This window comes from Natrix helvetica, assembly GCF_964273705.1.
Source record: "Natrix helvetica genome assembly, chromosome: 1".
Lineage (NCBI taxonomy): Eukaryota > Metazoa > Chordata > Lepidosauria > Squamata > Natricidae > Natrix > Natrix helvetica.
This window is the reverse complement of record NC_138548.1, coordinates 108,504,660-108,527,435: the sequence shown is the minus strand read 5'-3', so window position 1 is coordinate 108,527,435 and position 22,776 is coordinate 108,504,660. Positions and strand designations below refer to the sequence as shown.

The following is a 22,776-nucleotide window of genomic DNA, read 5'->3' as shown; positions in this document are numbered from 1 at the left end:
TCTTAATAGGGTTTGGAGCACAGCAACAAGTCATCAGATAGAAAGAGCTTTGGAGTTAGCTGAGTCATCCCCAAAAAGTTATAACTGGAATTTACTGCTAATATCTTATATATTCTTGCAGAGCTTCCCACAGATATAAACACAGGCTTGAGGGATGAGCATCTCCCTATGAAATGAGTTTCTACTAGCACAGGGTCAACTGTGCTGCATTCCAGCCTCCGTAAATAACTCACTAGAGTTGCTTAGCATTATGCCAAATAAATGTGCAATCTATAAAACAGATTGTATAAAGAAGTTGCAGAGTTTGGAAGAAAAAAGTTGTAATCCAAAAACTGTCAATGGAAAATCTTGACAAGGAGGGCAAGTGGCATAGACGACTATGTTCTCTCAGATAAATCATAATGAAGTTCTGCTCATAAAGAAATCTGCCCTTTTAATTAGAAGAACAGGAACAAGTCATCTGACTAGTTGGTAACTTTGTATGATAGTTTCCTTTTTAGGCCACAGGAGAACCTTTAGCAGATGTTCTCTTATTTCAGATTTAAATAGATCTTGACCATTCTCTATCAGCAACAGCAACACTAAAGGCCCAATGTACAATATAAATGTAATGTCACGGATAATAGCTAAAGTCTTTATTCCCACCCCCCCCACCCCCAAAGTGTAGAACCAGGGTTTTATCAACTCATTCAGCCCCAGGACATTGTCCCCAGCTCCAAACAAGAGATACAGTACCAATCCTTTAACATGAATTGTTTCAGTTAAGTAGCCTAAAAGGAGCTTTGAAAATAATTTAAAAACAGATGACTTATTTCTTTTAAGTTCATAGTTTTCTGAAAGTTAGATGAAATTAGTAGTGTCATGTTTGAAGAGAACCATGAAAGCAAATCAGGAATGTTTCAAATGGAAGTAATGGAAAATCAATATTTATTTTTATGCGGACTTCTGACATTGCTTCAAACCTCATTTTGATAGTATGTTTGTTTTTGCTACTTCTGTTTTTAGTTTCCTGAAGATAAGGCATCATCATCATCATCATCATATATATGACTATAAACCCCTGTGAACATCTCCATTTCTGGAGAGGAAAAGTGAGATTAAAATTCTTGAATAATTATGATAATTTTGGATAACCAAAGCCAATATTCATCTATCATAAAAATAGAATGTTGGTACTATTATTATACTTTGTTTTGTTTTATTTTATTTGTCAAACAAAAATTACAAATTCAACTAAAGAAAATAAAAAATCGAAATGTGACAGGGATGATAGGGATGCCAATGCACTTACACATGCCCTTACAGACCTTTTAATTATGGACCAAGATCCACAGAAGTTAAGTTAGTATTAAAACTGAAAGTTAATCGCTGAGACAATTGAATCAGATTAAGATATTCCAGACTTCAAAATTCAAAAATTGAATTTTTTACAATCAAGTTTAGAGGAGTTTACATTAAGTTTAAAGGGGTTATTTGCACACGTTACATTACGATAAAAAAAAAGTCATTTACAGGCAAAGCGTTACTATGTACAATTTTGTATACAATACCTAAATCTTACCAAGAGCGTCACACTTCTAAACTATCCAAATCAACAATTTCAAGCCTAGTAGCCATATGGACGGAAGAATGCAAGAGTTTTCTTATAAAGTACTTCCGAATTCGCTCAATTGTATTAATGTCCAATATGCAATAATTTTATCAGTGTAATATTTGATGTTCTGTAACATAAGTGGAACTTAAAATACCACAATCAGAATGGTTGCATCCAGGATTCTTTTTAGTTGGTCTTGTTACTCCATTCTCTCCTCCCTCCTACTAAAATTCTTTCACTTCTTCCCACTCAATTGAGTTACTGATGCTTCCTTTCATATGTGGATAGTACTATTATGGATGTATGTTCAATAGCACTTTCCTGCACCATCAGAAATAGAAGGAATATCATGTGGGTATCTTTCACATGTACTCTCGCTGCTAGTTCTTTCTTCCTTTTTATTCCCTCTTTGATACCTTTCACAGTTGAGGTTGAAAAGATCAAAGTAAATATATTTATGTTCCTTCTTTGGTTATAGGAACCAATCATTTAATATATTTTATGCTTCATTGGCCCATGAGAATGATGTCAGTTGTAAGTCTCCAATAGATTATTTAAAGGAGTGTCAAGGACACTTGCCAAAAGTAAGCAATTGTTTTTAATTTCCAAATCAATAAACTTATACTTTAAAGCCAATCTTTTGTTACAAGGTTTTGAGCATACAAACCTTTCCCATAAATTTAAGTGAATATCATAATACAATCATTTTTGGTTTGGAATTTGCTTGAGTCACAATTACATGAGCAGTTTATGTAACAGGTACAAAGATAAATTAGACATTTCACGTTTATATCATTTGAGGAAGCTGAGAAAACTATTCTAGAATTTGGCTCTCAATCCTTTTGGAAGAAATTAGTTTTGGACTGCATTTTCAAACTGGTCACAGATGGCAGACTGCCTCAGGTACAGTATATGCCACTATTTAATAACTGAGAAAATTGTTGTTCAAATGGAATCCCAGCACACTTCATGTTTAAATGAGGAAAAAGCCAATAAAAATGAATAGGATTATGTAAAAAAAATATTTCTGGTTTACAGATTCACCGTAGCACGAGTCAGTCAGTGATTCATTTTTATAACTCTCAGCTGACAAAAATGTAATGACACTCATTCATATTCAGTTCACAAGAGCGTGACTTGAGTTTTCAGGGGTTTTCTCAATCTTTTTCAATCTCACAAAGGAAAAATGGGGCAGTTTTGCAATGTCATGTTTACGTCAACAGACAGGCTGGGGAATCACGTTATTGTCTCCTGTGACAATAATGGTAATAATATCATTGCATTTTTTTCACCATTAAAGACCACATGGCCTTAGGGGAAAAAACCCACTGTTTAATGGCAGACTTCAGCACTGATATTGCCAATTTTTTTTTTATCTGAAAGAAGTTTTGTATTTGGATGTGCAAGAAGACATTAAGTAAATGGTTCAAAAAGAAAATAATAGACAATTCTCACTGTCCTCTTCTTCTCTCCTTGCTTTCAAACAGAAAGGAAACATTTGTACAGGGACACTGCAGCATTGAAAAATTTCTATATAACCAGAACTCTGAAAAACCAAGATTCTAAACCATTACTGTTACTGATTTATGCTTATTACTGATTTGTAAACAGTTTCATTCATACTACCATGGACCACCACAAAATCAAGCAGAAATCAAGTAGAAAGTGATTGCAAAAGGATTGTGGTCTTGTGGAATTCCTACCTGCACAATTCTTCTTCTAAGTAGCATTAGGTCTTCTAGAGATACATCAACCATTCATTCATCAAGGGCAGCTCTACAAATACCTGAGAGAAGTTACTGAATGGCTGCCTGTCTGGATGCATCCCTTATTAATGGACTGAAAAAGGGCGTTGGTACTTACCTGATACACCTCTTCTCATAGTGGGGGAGGAGTATCCAGGATGGGTTGACCTTGTCCTCTCATTGATTGGACTGAGTCAGATAAGCTCTTTGCCCTGGTCATGAGGTACCACCCAGTTATCGGCAAAGAACTCTATCCGACTCGTTGCACCATTCACTCCAGACTTATTCCAGTTTTAAGCCTTTATTGATTTAACCTTCAACATAACCGTTTAACAACCAAACATAACGCTTAGTTACATAACCGTGTCAGGGAGGGACTGGATACTCCTCCCCCCTATGAGAAGAGGTGTATCAGGTAAGTACCAACACCCTTTCTCCATAGTGAGGGGGAGGAGTATCCAGGATGGGACGTACCAAAGCCTACACGTCCTTAGGGAGGGTGATCCCTGAGGTGAACATGCTCCCAAACTTATGCCTGGTGAGGCGTGGCCCCTGCCCTGTGAACAGCCTGTAACATCCTGCGGCCGAATGAAGCTTCTGCCAAGGCAAAAGAGTCCAACTTATAGTTCCTTACAAAGGTGAGGAGGAAGGCCACGTGGCTGCCCTGCAGATTTCAGCCAATGAGGCCTACGTGGCCCAGGCCGTGGAAGTAGCCGCGCTTCGTGGGGAAAGAGCTGTGATATGGCTTGGTGTCGGCAGGCCCAGTGATTGGTAGGCAGTAGAAATACAGGTTCGCAACCACCTGCCTATGGTGGTGGAAGTCATCTTGTTTCCCAGAAATCCCGGCTGGAAGGAGACAAACAGGGCTTCGGATTTCCTGTTTGGCCTGGTTCTTCTGAGGTAGATCCTCAGAGCCTTCCTTACGTTCAGAGTGTGCCACTTCTTCTCTAATGGTGAGAAGGATCTGGACAGAAGTTGTGCAAGATCAACTCCTGCGAGCGATGGAAGCAGGAGCACACCTTGGGGATGAAGGATGGGTCCAACCGTAGTACCACTCTGTCTTGGTGGAAGACGCAGAGATCCTCCCTGGTGGACAGCGCTTGCAGCTCGGATATCCACCTGGCGGAGATGATGGCCACCAGGAAGGCCACCTTAAGAATCAAAAACTTAAGTGAAACCGTTCGTAAAGGTTCAAACTGAGTGCCTGTCAGAGCGTCCAATACCTTATGCAAGTCCCAGGAAGGGTACCTGTGTACCGTGGACCGTTTGAGGTTGGAAGCCCCCCTGAGGAATCGCCTGACCATGGGGTGGTGAGTCAAGCTCTGATTCCTGCCGCACAGGAGAACTGATGAGATGGCTGAGACCTGTCTCCTAATTGTGTTGGGCGCTAACCCCCTGTCCAGGCCCACCTGGACAAAGTCCAGAATTTGTGGAACCGTGACTTGGATTGGATCATGCCCCTGGGAGTTGCACCATGTGGAGAAGGCACGCCATGTAGCGCCATAAATGCGCTCCGTGGAGGGTCTGCGGGTGGCCTGGATGGTCTGTATAACCTTGGGGGAGAAGAGGTCTTTCCTCAGGATGCTCCGCTCAAGCGCCAAGCGGTCAACTGGAGCCATTGAGGGTCTGGGTGCTCCAGGAGGAGGCTGTAACATGGTACAGGGAGGCAAAATTCGTGGATCCAATTCTTTCCTATTTATTTCCAAGTTACTGGAGATCTAGAATGGTCAATTGTCCATTGAGTGGACTGAGTCAATAACTGGGTGGTACCTGGTGACCAGGGCGTGTCCCAAAGAGCTTATCTGACTCAGTCCAATCAACGAGAGGACAAGGTCAACCCATCCTGGATACTCCTCCCTCTCACTATGGAGAAACCAAGAGATACGTATGCATATCTGTGAGAACAAAGGACAATTCCTTGAAGCACTGACACCATCTTATGCTCTCAAGGTTTGATGCAGCCACTTCCCGGACTTTACTAGTCAACAGTGGATACAAATATACAGAGAAGACATTTCTGCCAAACTTATACTTCTGTCCTCCATGCTTACCCTTTTTACAGGGCAGTATTTACTATACTCTGATACCCTTTATATTAAATTTATCAAATATATTTACAGGTTTCAGCATTAGCACGACAAGTAACTTCTTTCCTTGTTATCATGTATTATGTGCAACAGAAGCAGTTATGTGTCGGTTTTATTTAAGATCAACTTGCCAGAGATCAAAAGGGGATTAGTCTTATAAGCAAGCAACGTATTCTGTGCCATGTTTGTGCCAACAGCTTATCAAAATGAACCTGCTGGTCCAGTATTAAATCCAAGAGTGCTATCACATCATCCTTTTAAGGCTTTAGTATCTGACACAGCAGCTTTTTCCATCTCAGTGATTTACTGAAAATCTGATAACATGTTAAAATACTCCTCTGAAGGGTCTCATCCTACTTCCTTCCTAGTGATTAAAAATGAACAAAGTAAGCATACAAGATTTCAAGGTCATGGAAACTGGAAAACACTTCTGTAGAGATCCTGTTGATTTAATTCTCCCACATCAGTGGTGGTTTGCTCCCAGTTCGGCTGAACCAGTAGTAGCGGCGGCAGGAGGCCCCGCCTACCCGCCTGGACACTTCTGCGCATGCGCAGAAGAGTTGCGTGGGAGCACGCCCAAAACAGTATTAAAGATATTTAGAACCCACCACTGTACCACATCACTTACTTTGAATAACAAGCTTTTGCACTGAGTAGCTTCGAAAATCTACTGAATGAAATGTGCAAACTGTTTCCTTAATTCCTCACAATCAAAAATTCCAGCATGACATTCAGAAGAAAAAGCAGTTTATTGGCATCAATCTAATATTAATATTGTTTATTTAATAAATAGGCCACCCAACTGCCAAATGATTCTGGATGACTTACAATCAGAAACCTTTCTGTCTACCTATCATAAAAATACAACTGACCAGAAGAGCAAAATACTCAAAACAAACAAAAGGAATAAAAGGGGCTCCATAATCACCCTGCCTCAAGGCACAGAACAACCAGGTCTTCAATAGTTTCCTAAACAGCAATAAGGATAAAAGACACAAAAATCTCTGAAGAGAGATTATTCCAAAGGGCAGGAATTGCAATAAGATCTATACATTCCTTCCTATAATAACTGCAATTAGACCTATACATTCCTGGCTTCCATAGAATGTCAAACTCCCTTTTGTTATAGCAATCAATGAAGCAATAACCTGGTTGTAAATGAATAAAACATTAGAGGGCTTTTTATTAGTCTCAAGAGATATAAATAACTAAAAGGCATATTTCACATAACTATAAAATCATTTTGCAGTCAGAGGGGGAGACAAAGTAAGATGATTCATGCCCCCTTGGGAATTAGATAGTCTTCCTCTTTTCCACTAGCTCCAACAATACTTGTATGTATTTTTTTATCATTACCCTGGTCATTTTTATTTCCGTACAACTAGGACAAAAGTAACTGATCGTAACTAATCAAAGCCTATGCAAATATTCATGTTTCCGAGAATATTTCAAAGGAGACCAGAAGATTTCATAGTATTTATGCAACACAACCAGAAGACAGCAAGAAAAGAACACAGAAATTCTGTTTTACTTAAAGCAAGAGTTTGCTGTATAGAAAATCAAACACATCTTTAACTTAATTTAACTTGGTAGTTTCCTGATTAATAAGATTCTGGGCATCTTATCATTTTTAAAGTGAGAAACAATAAAAGAATATAGAGAACAGTCCATCAATTCATTCAATGTCTCTAAATCAATTCTTTTGAAAATAATTTGTTTTATCAAAAAAAAAGAAGTTGACATGTTCTGATGAATTTAACTGTCCATTTACAACAAAAGCAAACTGCAGAATAAAGTTAATCTTCTTTACAACAATTCATACAGTCTTACCACTCATCTTGAGGTAATAAATTATTTTACTTTAAAATTTTATTTGATGCCCTGTATCACTAAAGTGGAAATTAGTAAAGATACTAAATACATGAGAAGAAAAACAATAAAATCCAGAACTATATTAACAGGTTAGAGAAATGACTGAAAATAAAAGAATGAAATTTAAGCAAAGACAAATTTAACTTCTTTGCTTAGGAAACAGAAACCCAACGTGCACATAAAGAATAGGGTGTGGTCCAACAATTGGTAACCACATGGACCCAACCATGCAATCTCTTGGAAACACTGTAATGCAGATTTGCCACTTGCCTTCTTCCATTATGGGTTTTTTTTTTTTAATGTCCCAGCCTGGTCTACAAACCCGGTGGTCTTCCATCAAAGTACTGATCTAGTTTGGCCCTGCATGTCTTACAAGCTAAGTGCTGCCATCTGCTGAGATCTTGGAATAATAGTTGATTAAAAATTGAATATGAGGCAGTAGTGTGATGAGGAAGAAAAAATAATGTTACGGTTCTGGGAACCACACTTAAGCATTTGGAGAAACTGGGAAAAGATTCAAGGTCATTAGGGTTAATTAGAAAATTAGAACCAAGTCCTAGAAAGACACCTTAAAGGTATTGTATATGTTTAGTCATGAGGAAAAAAAGAAAACTAAACAGATAGAATTACACTCTTTAAATACTTAAAAGAATGGCACACAGAATAAGATCAAGAACTGCTCTTTCTTGTTCCAAAATGCAGGGCATGTAATAATGGATTAAAGTTACAGTAAACCAGCTTTGAACCGAAAGTTAAAGGAAAAAAGCCCTAAAACTAATAGCAATTACTTTCATCAACAGTCAACTTGCTGGAGAGATGGTATGCTCCTCTTCACTGATACATTCAAGAATTTGGACAACCATCTGTTGGTGGATGCTTTAATTTAGATTTTTGTACTTGGCAGGACTTTGACTTGACCTAAATAGCCTCTTCCACCTTTGTAATTCTATGGTATAGATTTGCAATTACTATCACTTCAGCACAAATTTGGATTTGTAAATATTACTCTACCAATTTTTTTGACTGTAATTTTACCAAGGAAAAGTGTGGGAGTCCACGTTACAAAACATCTGCAACCCTATTTTAAGACCCATGATTATAGGCATCTGCAAGGTTGTTGCCATTTTGGCATGTATAGCTCAGAGACCTTTAGTTAACAACTTATATATAGTGGTTAAACTTCTACGAAATGTATGCATTCCCATAACCAGATACTCTGGACTAGCCAAGAAGCCCCAACAATTTTGCCATGTCTCTAATTTTTCATAAAATTCAAGACTATCCAAATTCTTTGACAATCTCTCATTATGGTATGCATAATTTCCATGCATACTATATGGCAGTACAATAAACCTAGACGCCTTTTTAAACTTCTCTTTAATCTTTTTTTTTAAATAATGGAAGAATTTGTTAAGACATGTTTAATAACTGCTGAAACTACTCTGAAAGCTGAAAATGCAAATGATCTGAAAACTGCAGTTGTACAATCAAAGAGCAGGATGGGTGTGGCCAACTCGACAACTCGTCGTAGCCCAAGCGCTCTGCCAGGAAAAACGGGCTCCCGAGGTCTGTTTTCAGCTGCGACAACCTCTTGCAACCCCGCCAGGGAAAACGGAGCTTGGGAGAGCTGCAGGCGGCCCTCCCGAGCTCCATTTTCACAGGAAAAGGTACCGTGGGCCAGTCCTTCACTGTTTCCAGGGCAGCCCCATGGGCCAGATCTAAGCACCCTGTAGGCCGAATCCAGCCCTGGACCTTGAGTTTGACACCTCTGTAGTAAATAGGGTCTGCTTTTTAAGATTGATAATCAACAGTAAAAGAACTAGCAGAAATATTTTGCAGAATAGCCCTTGGTATAATAGTAACAAAAGCCTTGTGAAAAATATTCAAATGTTGTGATATATATGTACCTGCAAAGATCAAAATAATGCAGTTAATGGTACTCCTAGGACACTATGGTAGTGAAAGCTGGACCTTGAAGAAGAATGGAATGATTGTTGACACTTTTGAAATTTGGTACTGGAGAAAATTCATAATCTGTCCATAAATAGGTACAAAACAAAAACAAATGGCTCATATAACAAACCAGTCCAATCAAGGCACAAATGACTGGGCTCAAATGATTGCATTTTTGACATATTTTAAAAAGATTTAGCTCCCTGGAAAAATCCATAATGTGGTAGAATGTAATAGTAAACAAAAGAGGACAACAACCAATGACCAACTCAATTATAATAGTGATGGATACATGCCTGAAAGTCTTGAAGAACAAGGTTGGGAACAGATCATCATGAAGAAAATCTATCTATGTTGTTAGTTGATACTGATTAGATGGTACATAATCAATTAGTGTAATGACTAACCATAAGAATAGAGGGGATATTCATTTGCAGTGTCCTTCCAAATCAATGGTGTTAATTCTGATGTAGTACTATCCCTTTGCCTAGAGTCACAATTAAATTTAGGTCAGATCAAAATGGATGGTATATTTCAAATTCTATCCATCCTCTTGTAATGATAACAATTTTTCACATCACATATCTAGGCTTATGTTGTCAGTGATTATGCCTACTCATACCTATGGGCTTCTACAAAGTCGTAACTTACAGTAACTATCATATTATAAATCCTATGTCTAAATGATTCTATCCTTTGTCTCCAAAATAAATGTATTGGTAAAGCATTTTTTGATAGTAAGAACTATGAATCAGTGGAACAGATTACCACAATGGTTTTTTTCCCTTTTTCACTGGTGATTTTCAAACAAAAGGCTAAATAGTCATGAATTGGGAGACTGTAAATCCTGCAATGTGCAAGGGATTGTACTTGATGACCTTTGGTACCTGCCAATTCTATAACTCCCTAAGAAGAGAAAAGGTAGGCTAAGCAGACACATTCAGTGCTGAACATTAGAACAGATAAGCATCACAAGATAAAGAGAAATGAAAATTAAACCAAAATCACTTAGAACCTCTACTAGTCATACAGCCAAGATAATCATGTTGGCCATGAGCGTTTCCAAATTAATATTTTAAGCGTTATTCAGCTTTGCTAAGATGACACAATACTGTTCTTCACTAATATGGTGGAGGTAGATAGAAGACAACTAGAAATATATCCAACCAGGCATGAGTATGTGTCCATGTCTGGGCTGACATTATGGTGATAAGTAAGGCAAATCATGCTTACTTAAGTGGCTTTGTCTAGGGCAGTGTTTCTCAAACTTAGCAACTTTAAGACCTGAGGACTTCAACTCCCAGAATTCCCCAGCCAGCCATGCTGGCTGGGGAATTCTGGAAGTTGAAGTCCACAGGTCTTAAAGTTGCCAAGATTGAGAAACACTGGTCTAGGGCAATGAACTATCTACAGGAGGAAAAAAAAACATTTTTATGATTTGCCACCTGGCTGCTATGCTTAGTTTGCACATTTTGCCAATTAAGTCATTAGAATTTGCTATAGCTTTGGTTCCTTATGGACAGTCTTTAGTGCTAACTGGAGCATCATGTTTCTCTGCTATCTTGGACTCCATCCTGAAGATGCCATCCCAGACCCAGTAGCACAGCGGTCCCCGAACTTTGGGGTACCAGGGACCAGTTCCATGGAGTTTTTCCACAGATCGGAGTATGTGTGATTTCATGTACTGCCTGCATGCTGCGGATGGGGCTTCGCTTGTTTGCACAGTCTGGTTTCTGGCATGCCACGGCTAGGTGCCAGTCCATGGACCAGGGGTTAGGGATCCCTGCAGTAGCATTTGACAACTACCAACCCGCTTCAACTCTCCCTGTTGGGGGAAGGTTACTGAAATGGTGGCAGGGGATCAACATTGCAACCCTTTAAAGGAAACAGATTGTATGGACCTTTTTCAATTAGGTCCAGGGCCAGTTTTGGGATAGATATGATCTATCACTCTCCTGGATGACCTGTGTTAGGACCTGGATGGGGGAATGTGTGCTTCTCCTAGTCTTGCTTGATATTTTGGTGACTTTTAATACCAGCGGGAAACTGAGACAAGGAAATACCGTTTTTTTTTTGTTGCAGCACCAATGTTATGGAATAGCCTCAATTTGGAATAGCCTCAATTTGGCTGGCCCTCTTTGTAGGGTTTCCATAAGTCCCTATAGTATTGCTCTCCAAGCCTGAGTAAAGGTGATTTGTATTTGGGTAGTGAGCATTCTCTTGATTTGAGCCATTTTTGTCATCTTTTATTCTCTATTTTTGTAATGTTGTTTCATTTTTTATTTTTATGTAGGGTATGTTTTACATTGTATTTTTATATGAGTCACTGAAAGTCCTTTTTGACTGTGATGATATACAAGTGTTTAATAAATAATGCTGCTATAATTTGCTATTGCTTCTTGAGAAACATTCCAAATATATTACGGTAGGCTAACACATAGGTCATTTAAACCTTGTGAACTTTTAAATAAACAACTACCACACACACACACACACACACACACACACATATATATAAAATCTCCACTCATCTCTCTCAGAGAGAGAGCTCTAGCACCTTTGTTTAAACAGATGGAAACAAAAATGGCTGATGTTGAAGTGGTGGAGACTGTATTTGGACATAGTCTGAAGAAGAAATGTATGTGGGGGAAACCACAAACATTCAAGTTAAGTTATGCCAAGAGCTATGGTTTTAGGCTACATTGAAACTCTGTCTTCTGAAATGAAAAAAGAAAAACACTCATTACAACATTTTTAAAGTAGTTATTCAGAACGACCTCCAGAAACCTACAAAACTCCCCATTCGATGACAGAAGTTGAAAGGAACTAAACTCTTTTTGTATTTTACATTATTTTCGATAGTGTTTTGGCCAAACTAAAGAAAACCAGAGGCAAATAGAGAAACAAGTACAGAGGATACACCTATCAAGAACAGAAGCCTCAGATTCAAATGATAGAAAATGATTTATTTCCAAGGAAAAATCCTCCTGCTGAGCTGTTAAATTCAGCTTTCTATCAGACCAAAGCCAAGAGTACCATGATACTCATAAGAAATATTCCAAATGTTATATTATGAATATTTTTTTCAGGCTAACACAAAGTTTTCAAAATAATAAGCAACATCCAAATATGAAAAACAAATATTTTTTATTCGCTATGTGTAGAAATGTGGTCACGTTTTAAAATTAATAGCAAATCACCAACTACAAGAAACACAGGTTCTCAAAGGCAGGCAATGGAAGTCTATTCATAATAGTAGAATTTTGTCTTTCTAGTTCTTGAACCTGTCAGTTACTTCTGTTTTCTTTTCCTTTGCTGAAGGTGCCATGCTTTTTAAATCTACTGAATTAACAGAGTGATTAAAGGTAGATCACAGAGTTGATTTAAATTCCCAGATGCCATATTGTAATGCTACAACCTATTCGGCCTTGATGATATCAGATCTCCAACATGAATTACATGCAGGTTCCAAAACCACCTTTGCTCTTCTGATTTATTCTATAGCAGTGTTTCTCAACCTTGGCGACTTTAAGTCCTGTGGATGTTAACTTCCAGAATTCCTCAGCCAGCTGTGCTGGGGGATTCTGGGAGTTGACGTCCACAGGACTTAAAGTCGCCAAGGATGAGAAACACTGTTCTAAAGGAATCCAAGTTTAAGCATGGATTGTACTCTGCAGAAAACAATACAAAAAGTAGATTATAAGTATAATCTTCATTGTCATTGTACTTAAATACAACGAAATCGGTTTTAATTGATTTGGTGCAAAATTATAACAGAAACGAAAAAAGAAAGAAAGAAAAATATTGTAACATTTCCTGCTTAAATCCTATTTTCACAGAGTTTGTTGTTATGTCTTTGTTTTGATGGCTGTTGCCTTCAATTCAGAGTTTATTCCTGGCGACTGCCTGGACAAGAATTTTTGGCAGGTGATTTGCCTGCTTTCTAGGGCTTAGAGAAAGTTTCTGGCTCAGTTACCTAGCTTGCTTTGTGCCGAAGCGAGGCTAGAACTCTGTCTCCCAGTTTTAAATCCAATGCCTTAATTACTACACCAAACTAGCTCTCCTTATATCCTATTCATATGTTGAAGTGGTGGAGACTGTATTTGGACATTGCCTGAAGAAGAAATGTGTGGGGGGAAACCACAAACATTCAAGTTAAGTTATGCCAACACTGCAACAATGCAAGACCAAGCATCTACTATATTTCAAAGGTGACAGTATGAAAATAATGAAAAATAACATGAGGCCTATTTTCATACACATCCACCCTCTTCTAGGTATTATCTAATTTTACTCATTATGGTATTATATCCAAGATTAAGTGTGTTCTCCTTTTTTCTGTTTGAAAGTTCATTAGTCTCATCCATCCACTTAATATTTGGTTTTGTTCTATAAATCAAGCAAGGAACCAAATTCCTTTATAAAATCTATTTAGTAGATGATTTCATAACACAGCATTATTTTGACAAAGGGCCATAGGCCAGGACATTTTCAATCCATCTGAGAAACTGATCTTCTTCAAAATAGCCTTGATAATTTCATGAAAGAAAAAAATAGTTTAAGGGCAAAGCATCCTCGAAAGTTCCTTCAGCTGGAAATCATCTAATAGTGTTCATGAGTTCATAAACCATCATTAAATTACCAATTATCGTTTTGGGAACTATGAAAGCTGGCCAGTGAACAGCATGACAGATTTTAGACACTGTCCCTTTTCCTATAAGACCCACTGGTGGGCTTCTCAGGAGGTTGCAGCTTTCATCAGAATGACAAAAGCAGCAGTACATTTGTTGTACAAGGGTCGCCTGTTTTGTATGTGCATACAATGTCATATCACAATGCACATGAAAAAAGGCAGGTTTTGTGTCGCAATGCCACCAGGCTGCTTTTGTCATTCTGTCCCTCTGTGGCTATGTGCTTCCAGTTATTGTAAGTGGAGGTAAGGCTTCAAACACACAAGTAAGAAAAATTGTGCAATTGTTTTCAGATTTTGTCTCCTTCAGTCGATCAGCCTCACAAGATTACAGCATATTACAGAAAAAGCTTGAAAATCTAAACCTCTGGTCTCAGTGACCGAGCCAGATTGGATCCTGCATTACATCATACCATGTGGTAGGTAGAGCTTATGCTGGGCCATCATAAGCAAAGAGCAAATGTTTTGGAGGACTCAAAACTGCCATTTACAAAAAGAGCAGCATCTTATAAATTATCAAGTATTTCCAAGGAATAATCATTAAAAAACAGAAAAACCCATCTGTAATTCATTTTTCTTTGTTTGCCTCTTTTGTAGAAGCATCTCAAGACATCAGGGGAAAGTATAACTTAAATTTAAACAGACTATCCACCATCCCCTTGAGCCCCTCTCAGCCAGTATCACAAGTGACTGAAAGGAGGATCATCCACCAGATTGTTCATGTCATGCTCTACAGAAGAGCTCTGCTTGCCAAGAATAATTAGGTCTGACTAAATCTACCTTTCACTTCATTAGGAATCTTAATTGCTCAGTTGCTAGGTGAAAAACTAACTTCTTCTGACATGCCATCAGTCCTACTAATAAAACCTAAAATGTAACAAAAATACTAATGTTCTCAGGGCATCCAGGTCTAGCCCAGGCTGTGTACAAAATATTAAGTTACCTTGGCTCTCAGATCTAAAACACATATTTCCTATTTTCCAAGGATTGTATTCCAAGACCCTCTGGTTTATTTTCAAGTATATTGTAGTGTACAAGGAAAATTTATTTTTAATCTGCTGTGGCATTCAAATCAAAGAAAAAATATTTGCATTTTAAAATAACCTGTAAGATCACCTAATTTCATCAAAATGATCTATGTTTGCTGTTTAATGCAAAAGTCATAAGCAAGCCTTAATGATTTAATACTATCTGCCATTGATACAAGAAAACTAAAATTGTTAGGACACACTGTGGAAAACAAAAGAAAGGCAAGCAACCATGCAATTATGTAAAAACAAAATACATTATGCCATGTCTTGTTTTCACAAAAAAAAAACCAAAATGGAAATTTTTATTGTTAACCCTTTTTTACTGCAGGCCTTCTGAATTCAAGCACTTTGACTATATTGCAAACTCTTTATTCTGTAAGGAAAGTCACTGTTGCTTCTATTATCAATATGCTTTTTAGCAAAAATACCCCCCCCCTTTTTTTTAAGCCAAGCCATTACTTTTGGACAGAGGTAGCAATTCTTTTTAGGATGGGGTGCGCGCGTAGGTGTTTGTTTTTTTAATGAGTATTTTAAAATTGTGGCCTTGTTTTATTCCAGAAAGTACTATGGGCCTGGTTTTAATGCTCTGAAAACCGAACACGTGTTGGCTGCAGCAAAGTGCAGGTCTGGTCTTTATTACGATGAGGGTTGCACCGAGTGAGATTTTTTTTTGTGAATCGCGCTTCCCCCCCCCCCCAAAAAAATCTTTCTCTCCATGTTCCAATTCCTGGGCAGGTAACATTCACATCTCGGCAACAAACTGAACCTTCCCGATTGTCCCCCCTTCCTCCATTTTCGCTAACTAATGAGGAACAGCGTTAATATTTTCGTGGCTGGGAGAAACGGCTTTTTTTTTTAAAAAAAGCCCTAATCCTTATGCAATATTAAATATCGGTTTGAGGCCCTGGAGCTTCATTAAGGTTGCTATTGTTACTGTGTCCTACGCACTTCATTTCTCACGAAGCTCGGCGTTTTCTTTCCCACCAGCTTCCACTTCTCTCCCCCCCCCCAAAAAAGCGAGAGTGGGAGCAAGATTTGGTTTGGGGTTAGTTGTGTTTTTTTTTTACACCCGCGAAGGAAGCCCGAAGAAATGGAATCCTTTATTGGCAACATCGCAAGACCCGCTCAGGCACCCAGCAGCTGCGCTCTTGGCAAACAAAAAGGGGAAAGAAAAAGGCGCCCTTTGCTGCTGCTGCCGCCGCTGCTTCTTACCTCCTCGGCGCGCTGGCAGAGGCAGCCCAGGATCCCCCGCGTCCCAATTCCTGCCGGCGACCAGAACACCCGCTCCCTTCTTCTGCTCCGCGGCGCCTCACCATAGTCCCAAATTTGTCGGCCAGCAGCATCTCCTCGTAGAGCCACTCATGGTCGGCCGACGGCGCCCGGTTTCTCGGGCTGGCGACTTCCCAGCTTGCCCGCTCAGCCGCCGCTCCGAGAAAAGCCCTTTTGCTTCGGACTTCCCACTCCCACCCTGCAAATTGTCACTCACTTTCTCACCCACCCAGCCCGCTGCTGCGCTGGGAGGGCGGGGGAGTTAAGCCGCAACTCAGCACGCGCAACAGCAGCCCGGGCTTTTTTCCCCCCCTTTCTTTCTTTATCTTTTCTCTCCGTCTCCTGCCCGCCAAAGGCGAGGTCCGGAGCTCCCCGTCTGGACTGGGAGCTCTACTTTTGGGAGCAAGCGGAGCAACAGATTGGGGAGGGTTGGGGAGACCAGCGTTGCCAGTCTAAAAAGCAGAGCAGCTGTTTCGAGGAGTCTCGGGAGCAGGAAATACCACAAGACTTAAACCCAACCACGTCAGGAAGACAGCGCGCGCCCGTATGTGTCTGTGTTTTTTTTGTGTGTGTGTGTGTGTGTGTGTGTTTGAGAGAGAGAGAGAGAGAGAGAGAGAGAGAGAGAGAGAGGTGGTAAATAAAATCCGGGAGGGAACATTATGTTCTGGAATGGATTTTTTTTAAAAGCCGAGGCGGCTTTAATCGCGTAACTGTGAAAGAGGCAGGACTTAACCGAAAGGAATATAAACGTTAGTCATTCAGTGTCTAAAAGGAGCATAAACATGAATCAAGGGTGTTTTTTTAAAATGCCTTTCCTCTGTTGGGAAAGCGGTTTCCTACAGCCAGCGAGGGGGGATAAAAGGAGCTTTAGGCTGGCTGCCCTTCCTCAGAGACTCCCTCTGTTGTGCTTCCAGGGCTTGAAAGCCCGCAGAATAGAAAATAGCAGAATCGAGCAAATAAAGGACTTGCTACCCTCTACCGGACATACAAGGTCGAAAAAGCTGGTCCTGGTTAAGAAGAACATATGAATGGAAATGTATGTAGAAACAGAAGATTCTGGCCAGGAACCACGCAGCCACGCTGGCTTTGCAGCGTCTTTCGAGAGGCACCGAAAGGCCTCTCGCAGGCGAAATGCCCCACGCGTGTTGGTGAATTGTGGGAGAAGGAAGTGCCATTAGAAAGCTCGAGAGTGCTTTCTCAAGGGTGTTTCTCCGATAATGTTTGGAATTCAGCCTCTTCTTAGGAAGCCTTCAAGACAGAGTTCCGAAAATTATCGCAGAAAAAGGGTATTGTGCAGTTCGTTATTCAGATTTCTTTCTCATGGGTTTTTTTTCTGGAAAGAAGAAAAAAAAACAAGGTGGAAGAAATAGTGAGGAAACGCATGGCAAGAAAAAAAAAGTGAAAGACCTCCTTCCTCCAATAACCGAGCGGAAAAGGGACAGGGCAATCTAACCTACTGTCTGTCATCAGCCACATCTATCCCGCGCGTACCTGAGAAAAGCTTATTTGGAAATATCAGCTTGCAGTATAGCATTACAAATGCAGGGTAAGCAGTAGGTAAGTTTGCAATTTCAAGATCGGTTATGATTTTTTTTTAATGTTCTATAATTGCATTTATAACTTCGCAGGGATCTTGGAATGCAGAGTTGGGCCCATGTGTTGCATGATGCTGTGAAGTTGCAACATCAGTTTCTTTCCTGGAGTCTGCTAGGAGAAGTTGTATGCTACTTATGTAAGTAGCAACAAAATCAAGGTGGTCAGCATTTTGAAATCTGATGAGAATGGAATACAAAATCAACTATATTTGGTGCTCAAGTAAATTCATCTTGGGAAACTATGAACAACACTACGGTCCCCCGGTATTGCATGAAGCCCCAAATTCCTTCATGGGTCTCCCAACAGTTATATGTGGCATATTTTTTTGTTGTTTTGAAGTAGACAAATACTATCTCTGCTTTAAAATAGGCTTAATATAAGGTATAAGACAAAAGTCCAAACAACCACAAAAAAGCAGAAAATCCCAGTTCAATTTGCATCATCATCCCAACATCGCTTCTCCCTTCTCTTGGCGATTATAGAGGGAAAAGGACTGGCTTCTTTCATTTTAATCACATGAAATACGCAGGAGCCTCTTTTCACTCAAGGAAAGTGCTGTATCTAAGTAAGCCACCGCAATGCCAATTTCTAGTATAGCTATAGTTAGAACAATTAACAATGGAACGACTTGCCTCCACCGTTGTGGTTCTCCAACCCTGGAAGTTTTTACAGTAGAGTTTCCTGCTTGAACAGGAAGTTGGACTAGAAGACCTCCAAAGTCCCTTCCAACTCTCTTGCACAGCTTGGCCCCTGCACATAATTTAAATGTAATTTTGAAAAATAATCCAGTCTAGGAGCACTACTTGAAAGATAGAGTCATAGCCTAACAATTTGCTTGGAAATCCTGCCTGGAAATCATTCTGCATGGAGTAGAAATACATTTACAAGTATTGCCTAGATTAGCTGTGACCTCATGTCCTTCGCCAGATGGACAGATAACAGTAGAACCAACTTAAGATCATACTTAAAAAACAGAAAAAAGCTCATGTGCTATGGTATTCTTACAACATTATAACATGAGAATGAGAAAGAAACTGGAAATATTGACTGTTGACTCCACATTTATAATAATAATAATAATAATAATAATAATAATAATAATAATAATAATAATAATATTTAATGCTTCTAGACCGCCCCCTCTCCCGCAAGGGACTCGGGGCGGTGTACAGTTCATACAAAATATAACAGGATACAATAAAATTAAATTAAATATGTACAGTTGACAATTGACATGGAGGAGGTTAAAATGTAGTTAAAAGAACTGTACAAAGCAGATATAAAATAAATTCAAACCCCTAAAAACAAATACAGTAAATTAAAAAGCCCCTAAAATAACCAGATATAATACATTTGCCAGGAGGGACAGTTGAATTATGCCAGGCCTGCTAATCGGAACAGGTGGGTCTTCAGTTTTTGCCGGAAGGAGCGGAGGTCAGAAGTGGTTCTAATGTCGGGGGGGAGGTCATTCCAGAGGGTTGGGCCCATCACAGAGAAGGCCCTACTCCTCGGTGTCGCCCGCTGGCATTGCCTAGTGGACGGCACCAGGAGAAGTCCCTCCCTGTGTGAGCGTATTGGCCGCAGGGATGTATGTGGGAGGATGTGATCCCGCAAGTAACTAGGTCCCGTTATCTATGATTATCAAATGAAGCTGCCAACGGAGAAGGGGAAATCTTAATCCAGTAGTTCTCAAACGTTACCACCTAACCCCTTTAAATACCTTTCATTGCCATGGCCATGGACCACCAAGACTTCATTCAAATTTAAATCATAACATTTCTTCAAGCCTTGCAGATCCCCTGTGATGACGTTGCAACCCCCAGGAGTCTGCGAATCACAGGCCGAGAACCACTGCCTTAATCTATTTGCACAATCTGCAGAGAGTAGCCACATACTTTTCTTCTGGACCCAATATAAATATTTGCAATAAAGCTCCCTTCCTACATGAAAGGTTTTGTTACTTTTGAAAAGTGCAGGTTTTTTTAACCCTTCTGTTTCAGTTTCCATATCTTTCTGGCCATTCAGGAGTGTCCCAGGTGCCTATATTAATTCTACAGGAGATTATGATATCCTTCAAATGCTTGAGGTCCTGTGACAAAAAAATATTTTTTTCTGTACAACTTGACAGCCAAAGGGCTGGTCTACATTCTGCAGCTAAAATGCTTGCAGAATAACTAGTAATTCAACTAAACAACTGAAAGTGAAATGTGTTATTAATCCAATAAAAGAAGAGAAGTCATTTTGTTTAGACCCATCAAAGCAAGTACAGGGTGTCCGTCAAGGATATTAAAACATCAAGAAGACAGCCAGAGTGACACCATAAAAGCCTCGCCCATTTTATATGCGTTTCTGTTCTGTAAGGAGAACAAGGCAGGCAGGAACTGAGGCAAGGCAGGTTGAAAGCTAACAACAACCTTAACAAGGTATTTAAACTTAACAAGGCAAAAGCAAGGCAAACCACGAACTGGCAAACATCAACATTTGACAGCTGACAGCTCTTTTATACAGGAGCTGTCAGACACTGAACCAATAGAACGGCTCCATTATCCTGCCAGCTGGCTGCTCGCGTCTTAGCCAATCAGGAGACGGCAATGCCTTTCAATGACATCGTAGCCCAGAGAACTTAACACTCCTCTCCTCCCAGTTAGCACATGCATAGTCAGCCAAGTACGCCGGCCGGCGTCGACTCCGCCCCGATCGTCTTAGTTCAGGCGGCCAAAGGAGGAGGAGCTGGTGGAAAGTCCTGTGGAACTTCTGAAGACTGCGCAGCTGAGTCGGCGGGAAACCTGACCACCGTGGGACTGACCAGATTATCAGGTAAGCCTGGTGATGAGAACACTTCGGTGGGGAGTGTTACGTACATCTCTGGTTGCGCTGAAGTGGCCTCTGGCGGTGTTAGTTTCCCGGGGCTGGATTGGGCCTGCCCTGGGCGCTGGTCTGCTGCGGTAGTGGCCCACCATCTGAGTTGATTGATGTGGCAGTGCCACATTTGCCCATCGCTGAGCTAGACCCTATAAGAGTAGGGTCCAGTTAGTTGAGTGATTTGTCCGGTTAGCCACCTTGGGTTGGCCCCGTAGTTTTGGGCATAGACTGGGTCTCCCACATTAAATGCCTGTGCGGAGTCGCCTGCGATGGAAACTTGCTCTGCTGCATAGCCAGGGTGTAATCAGTCCAGGGTTGTCCAGAGCCGACGACCCATAAGCCGTTCTGTGGGACTTTGGTTGGTGATCAGACAAGGGGTTGTATGCTGTGCCAGAAGGTATTGGGACAGCTTGTCATGCCAATTCCCTGGCCCCAAGCGGCCCAATGCCTCTTTAACTGACCGGACAGTCCGTTCTGCCAGGCCATTTCTGGCCGGGTGAAATGGGGCCGTCGGGGTATGGTGTATGCCATGCTGGGCCAAGAACATTTGGAAGAGTGCCGATGTGAACTGGGGTCCGTTGTCGGACACCACCACGTCAGGCAACCCATGGGTCGCAAATAGCCTTCCCAGCACCCTAATTACGGCCTCTGAAGTGGTGGAAGGCATAAGTGCCAGCTCCACCCATTTCGAATAGGCATCTATGAGGACTACGAAGTTCTGCCCCAAGAACGGGCCAGCGAATTCCAAATGGACTCGTGCCCATGGAACCCGGGGCATGTCCCATTCCCTGATGGGCACAGAAGGAGGAGCCAGCCTGGATTGCAGGCACTGCTGGCAGGTGGCTACCCAGCTTTCTTTCCTGGTCAATCTTTGGCCACCACACGTAGCTTCGGCCCAAAGCCTTCATGCGCACAATGCTCGGATGAGCAGTGTGCAGGCAGCTTAAGATTGGTGACCTAAGCTTTGTGGGGACTACCACCCTATTGCCCCATAACAGGCACCCGTTAAGGACAGACAGCTCATGCTGTCGTATATAGTAGGGGTGGAACCCAGGATCTACTGGCCCCTGCAGCCATCCCCTGCACACTCAGTCCAAGACTTGGGCCAGCAAGGGATCTGAGGCAGATAGTCTGACAATATCCTGAGCAGATATTGGCATGAGCAAATCCTCAATCAAGAGGACTGAAGCAGCGGGAGCAGGATCCAAGGCTGGCGCAGGTAGAGGGCAGTGACTGAGGGCATCAGCGTGCCCCAAGTTTTTACCTGGCCTATATAGCAGCTGGTAATTATAGGCAGCAAGAAAGACTGTCCACCTGAACATTCTTGGGGACAATATCTGAGGAGTCTGGTGATCTCCCGCCAGAAGACCCAAAAGGGGTTTGTGGTCGGTCACTAAGTGAAAAAAACGGCCATAAATGTAATCATAAAATCACTTTACCCCAGCTACAGCAGCTAGGGCCTCTTTATCCAACTGGCTGTAATTTCTTTCAGCAGCTGAGAGTGTGCGCGAATAATAGGCAATTGGGGCTTCTGAGCCATTGGGTAGAATATGACTCAGAACAGCCCCAATGCCGTAAGGCGATGCATCACATGCCAATGTTAATGGGAGGCGGTCACTGTACTGAAATAGTAAAGTCTTGGATGTAAGGACATCCTTGACTGCCCTAAAGGCTTGGCCTTCCCTAGACCCCAATGCCAGGGCATTTTGGAGTCCAGGAGCCTATGCAGAGGCTCTGCCAAAGACGCCTTATGGGGCAAAAAAATGGAATAAAAATTAAGCAGCCCCAGGAAAGCTTGCAGCTCAGCTTTAGTAGAGGGTGTGGGGGCATTCTTAATTGCCTCTACCTTGGATGGAGTAGAGTGGAGTCCTTTGGAATCAACTAAATACCCCAAAAATTCCATGCTGGGAACCCCTATCCTACATTTCTCTCATTTGAGTTTCAGCCCCGCTTGGCGGAAGCGAGTCAAGACTGCCCTTAATTTATCGACAAGCTCTGCCTGATCCAAAGTGGAGATAAGCACGTCGTTGAAGTAGGGTATCGCCCCTGGCAGCCCCTGGAGCAGCCGCTCCATTAG

General features: G+C 41.0%; 1 protein-coding gene across 1 annotated transcript in view; it reads right to left on the bottom strand.

The window, feature by feature from the left end:
• Window positions 1-16,798, bottom strand: part of OSBPL5 (oxysterol binding protein like 5) — a 140,098-nt gene extending 123,300 nt beyond the window's left edge. The window contains exon 1 of the mRNA XM_081942309.1: window positions 16,185-16,798. The gene's annotated coding sequence lies outside the window, so the exon portion shown is untranslated. The remainder of the gene's footprint in view (window positions 1-16,184) is intronic.
• Between the last annotated feature and the right edge of the window lie 5,978 nt (window positions 16,799-22,776).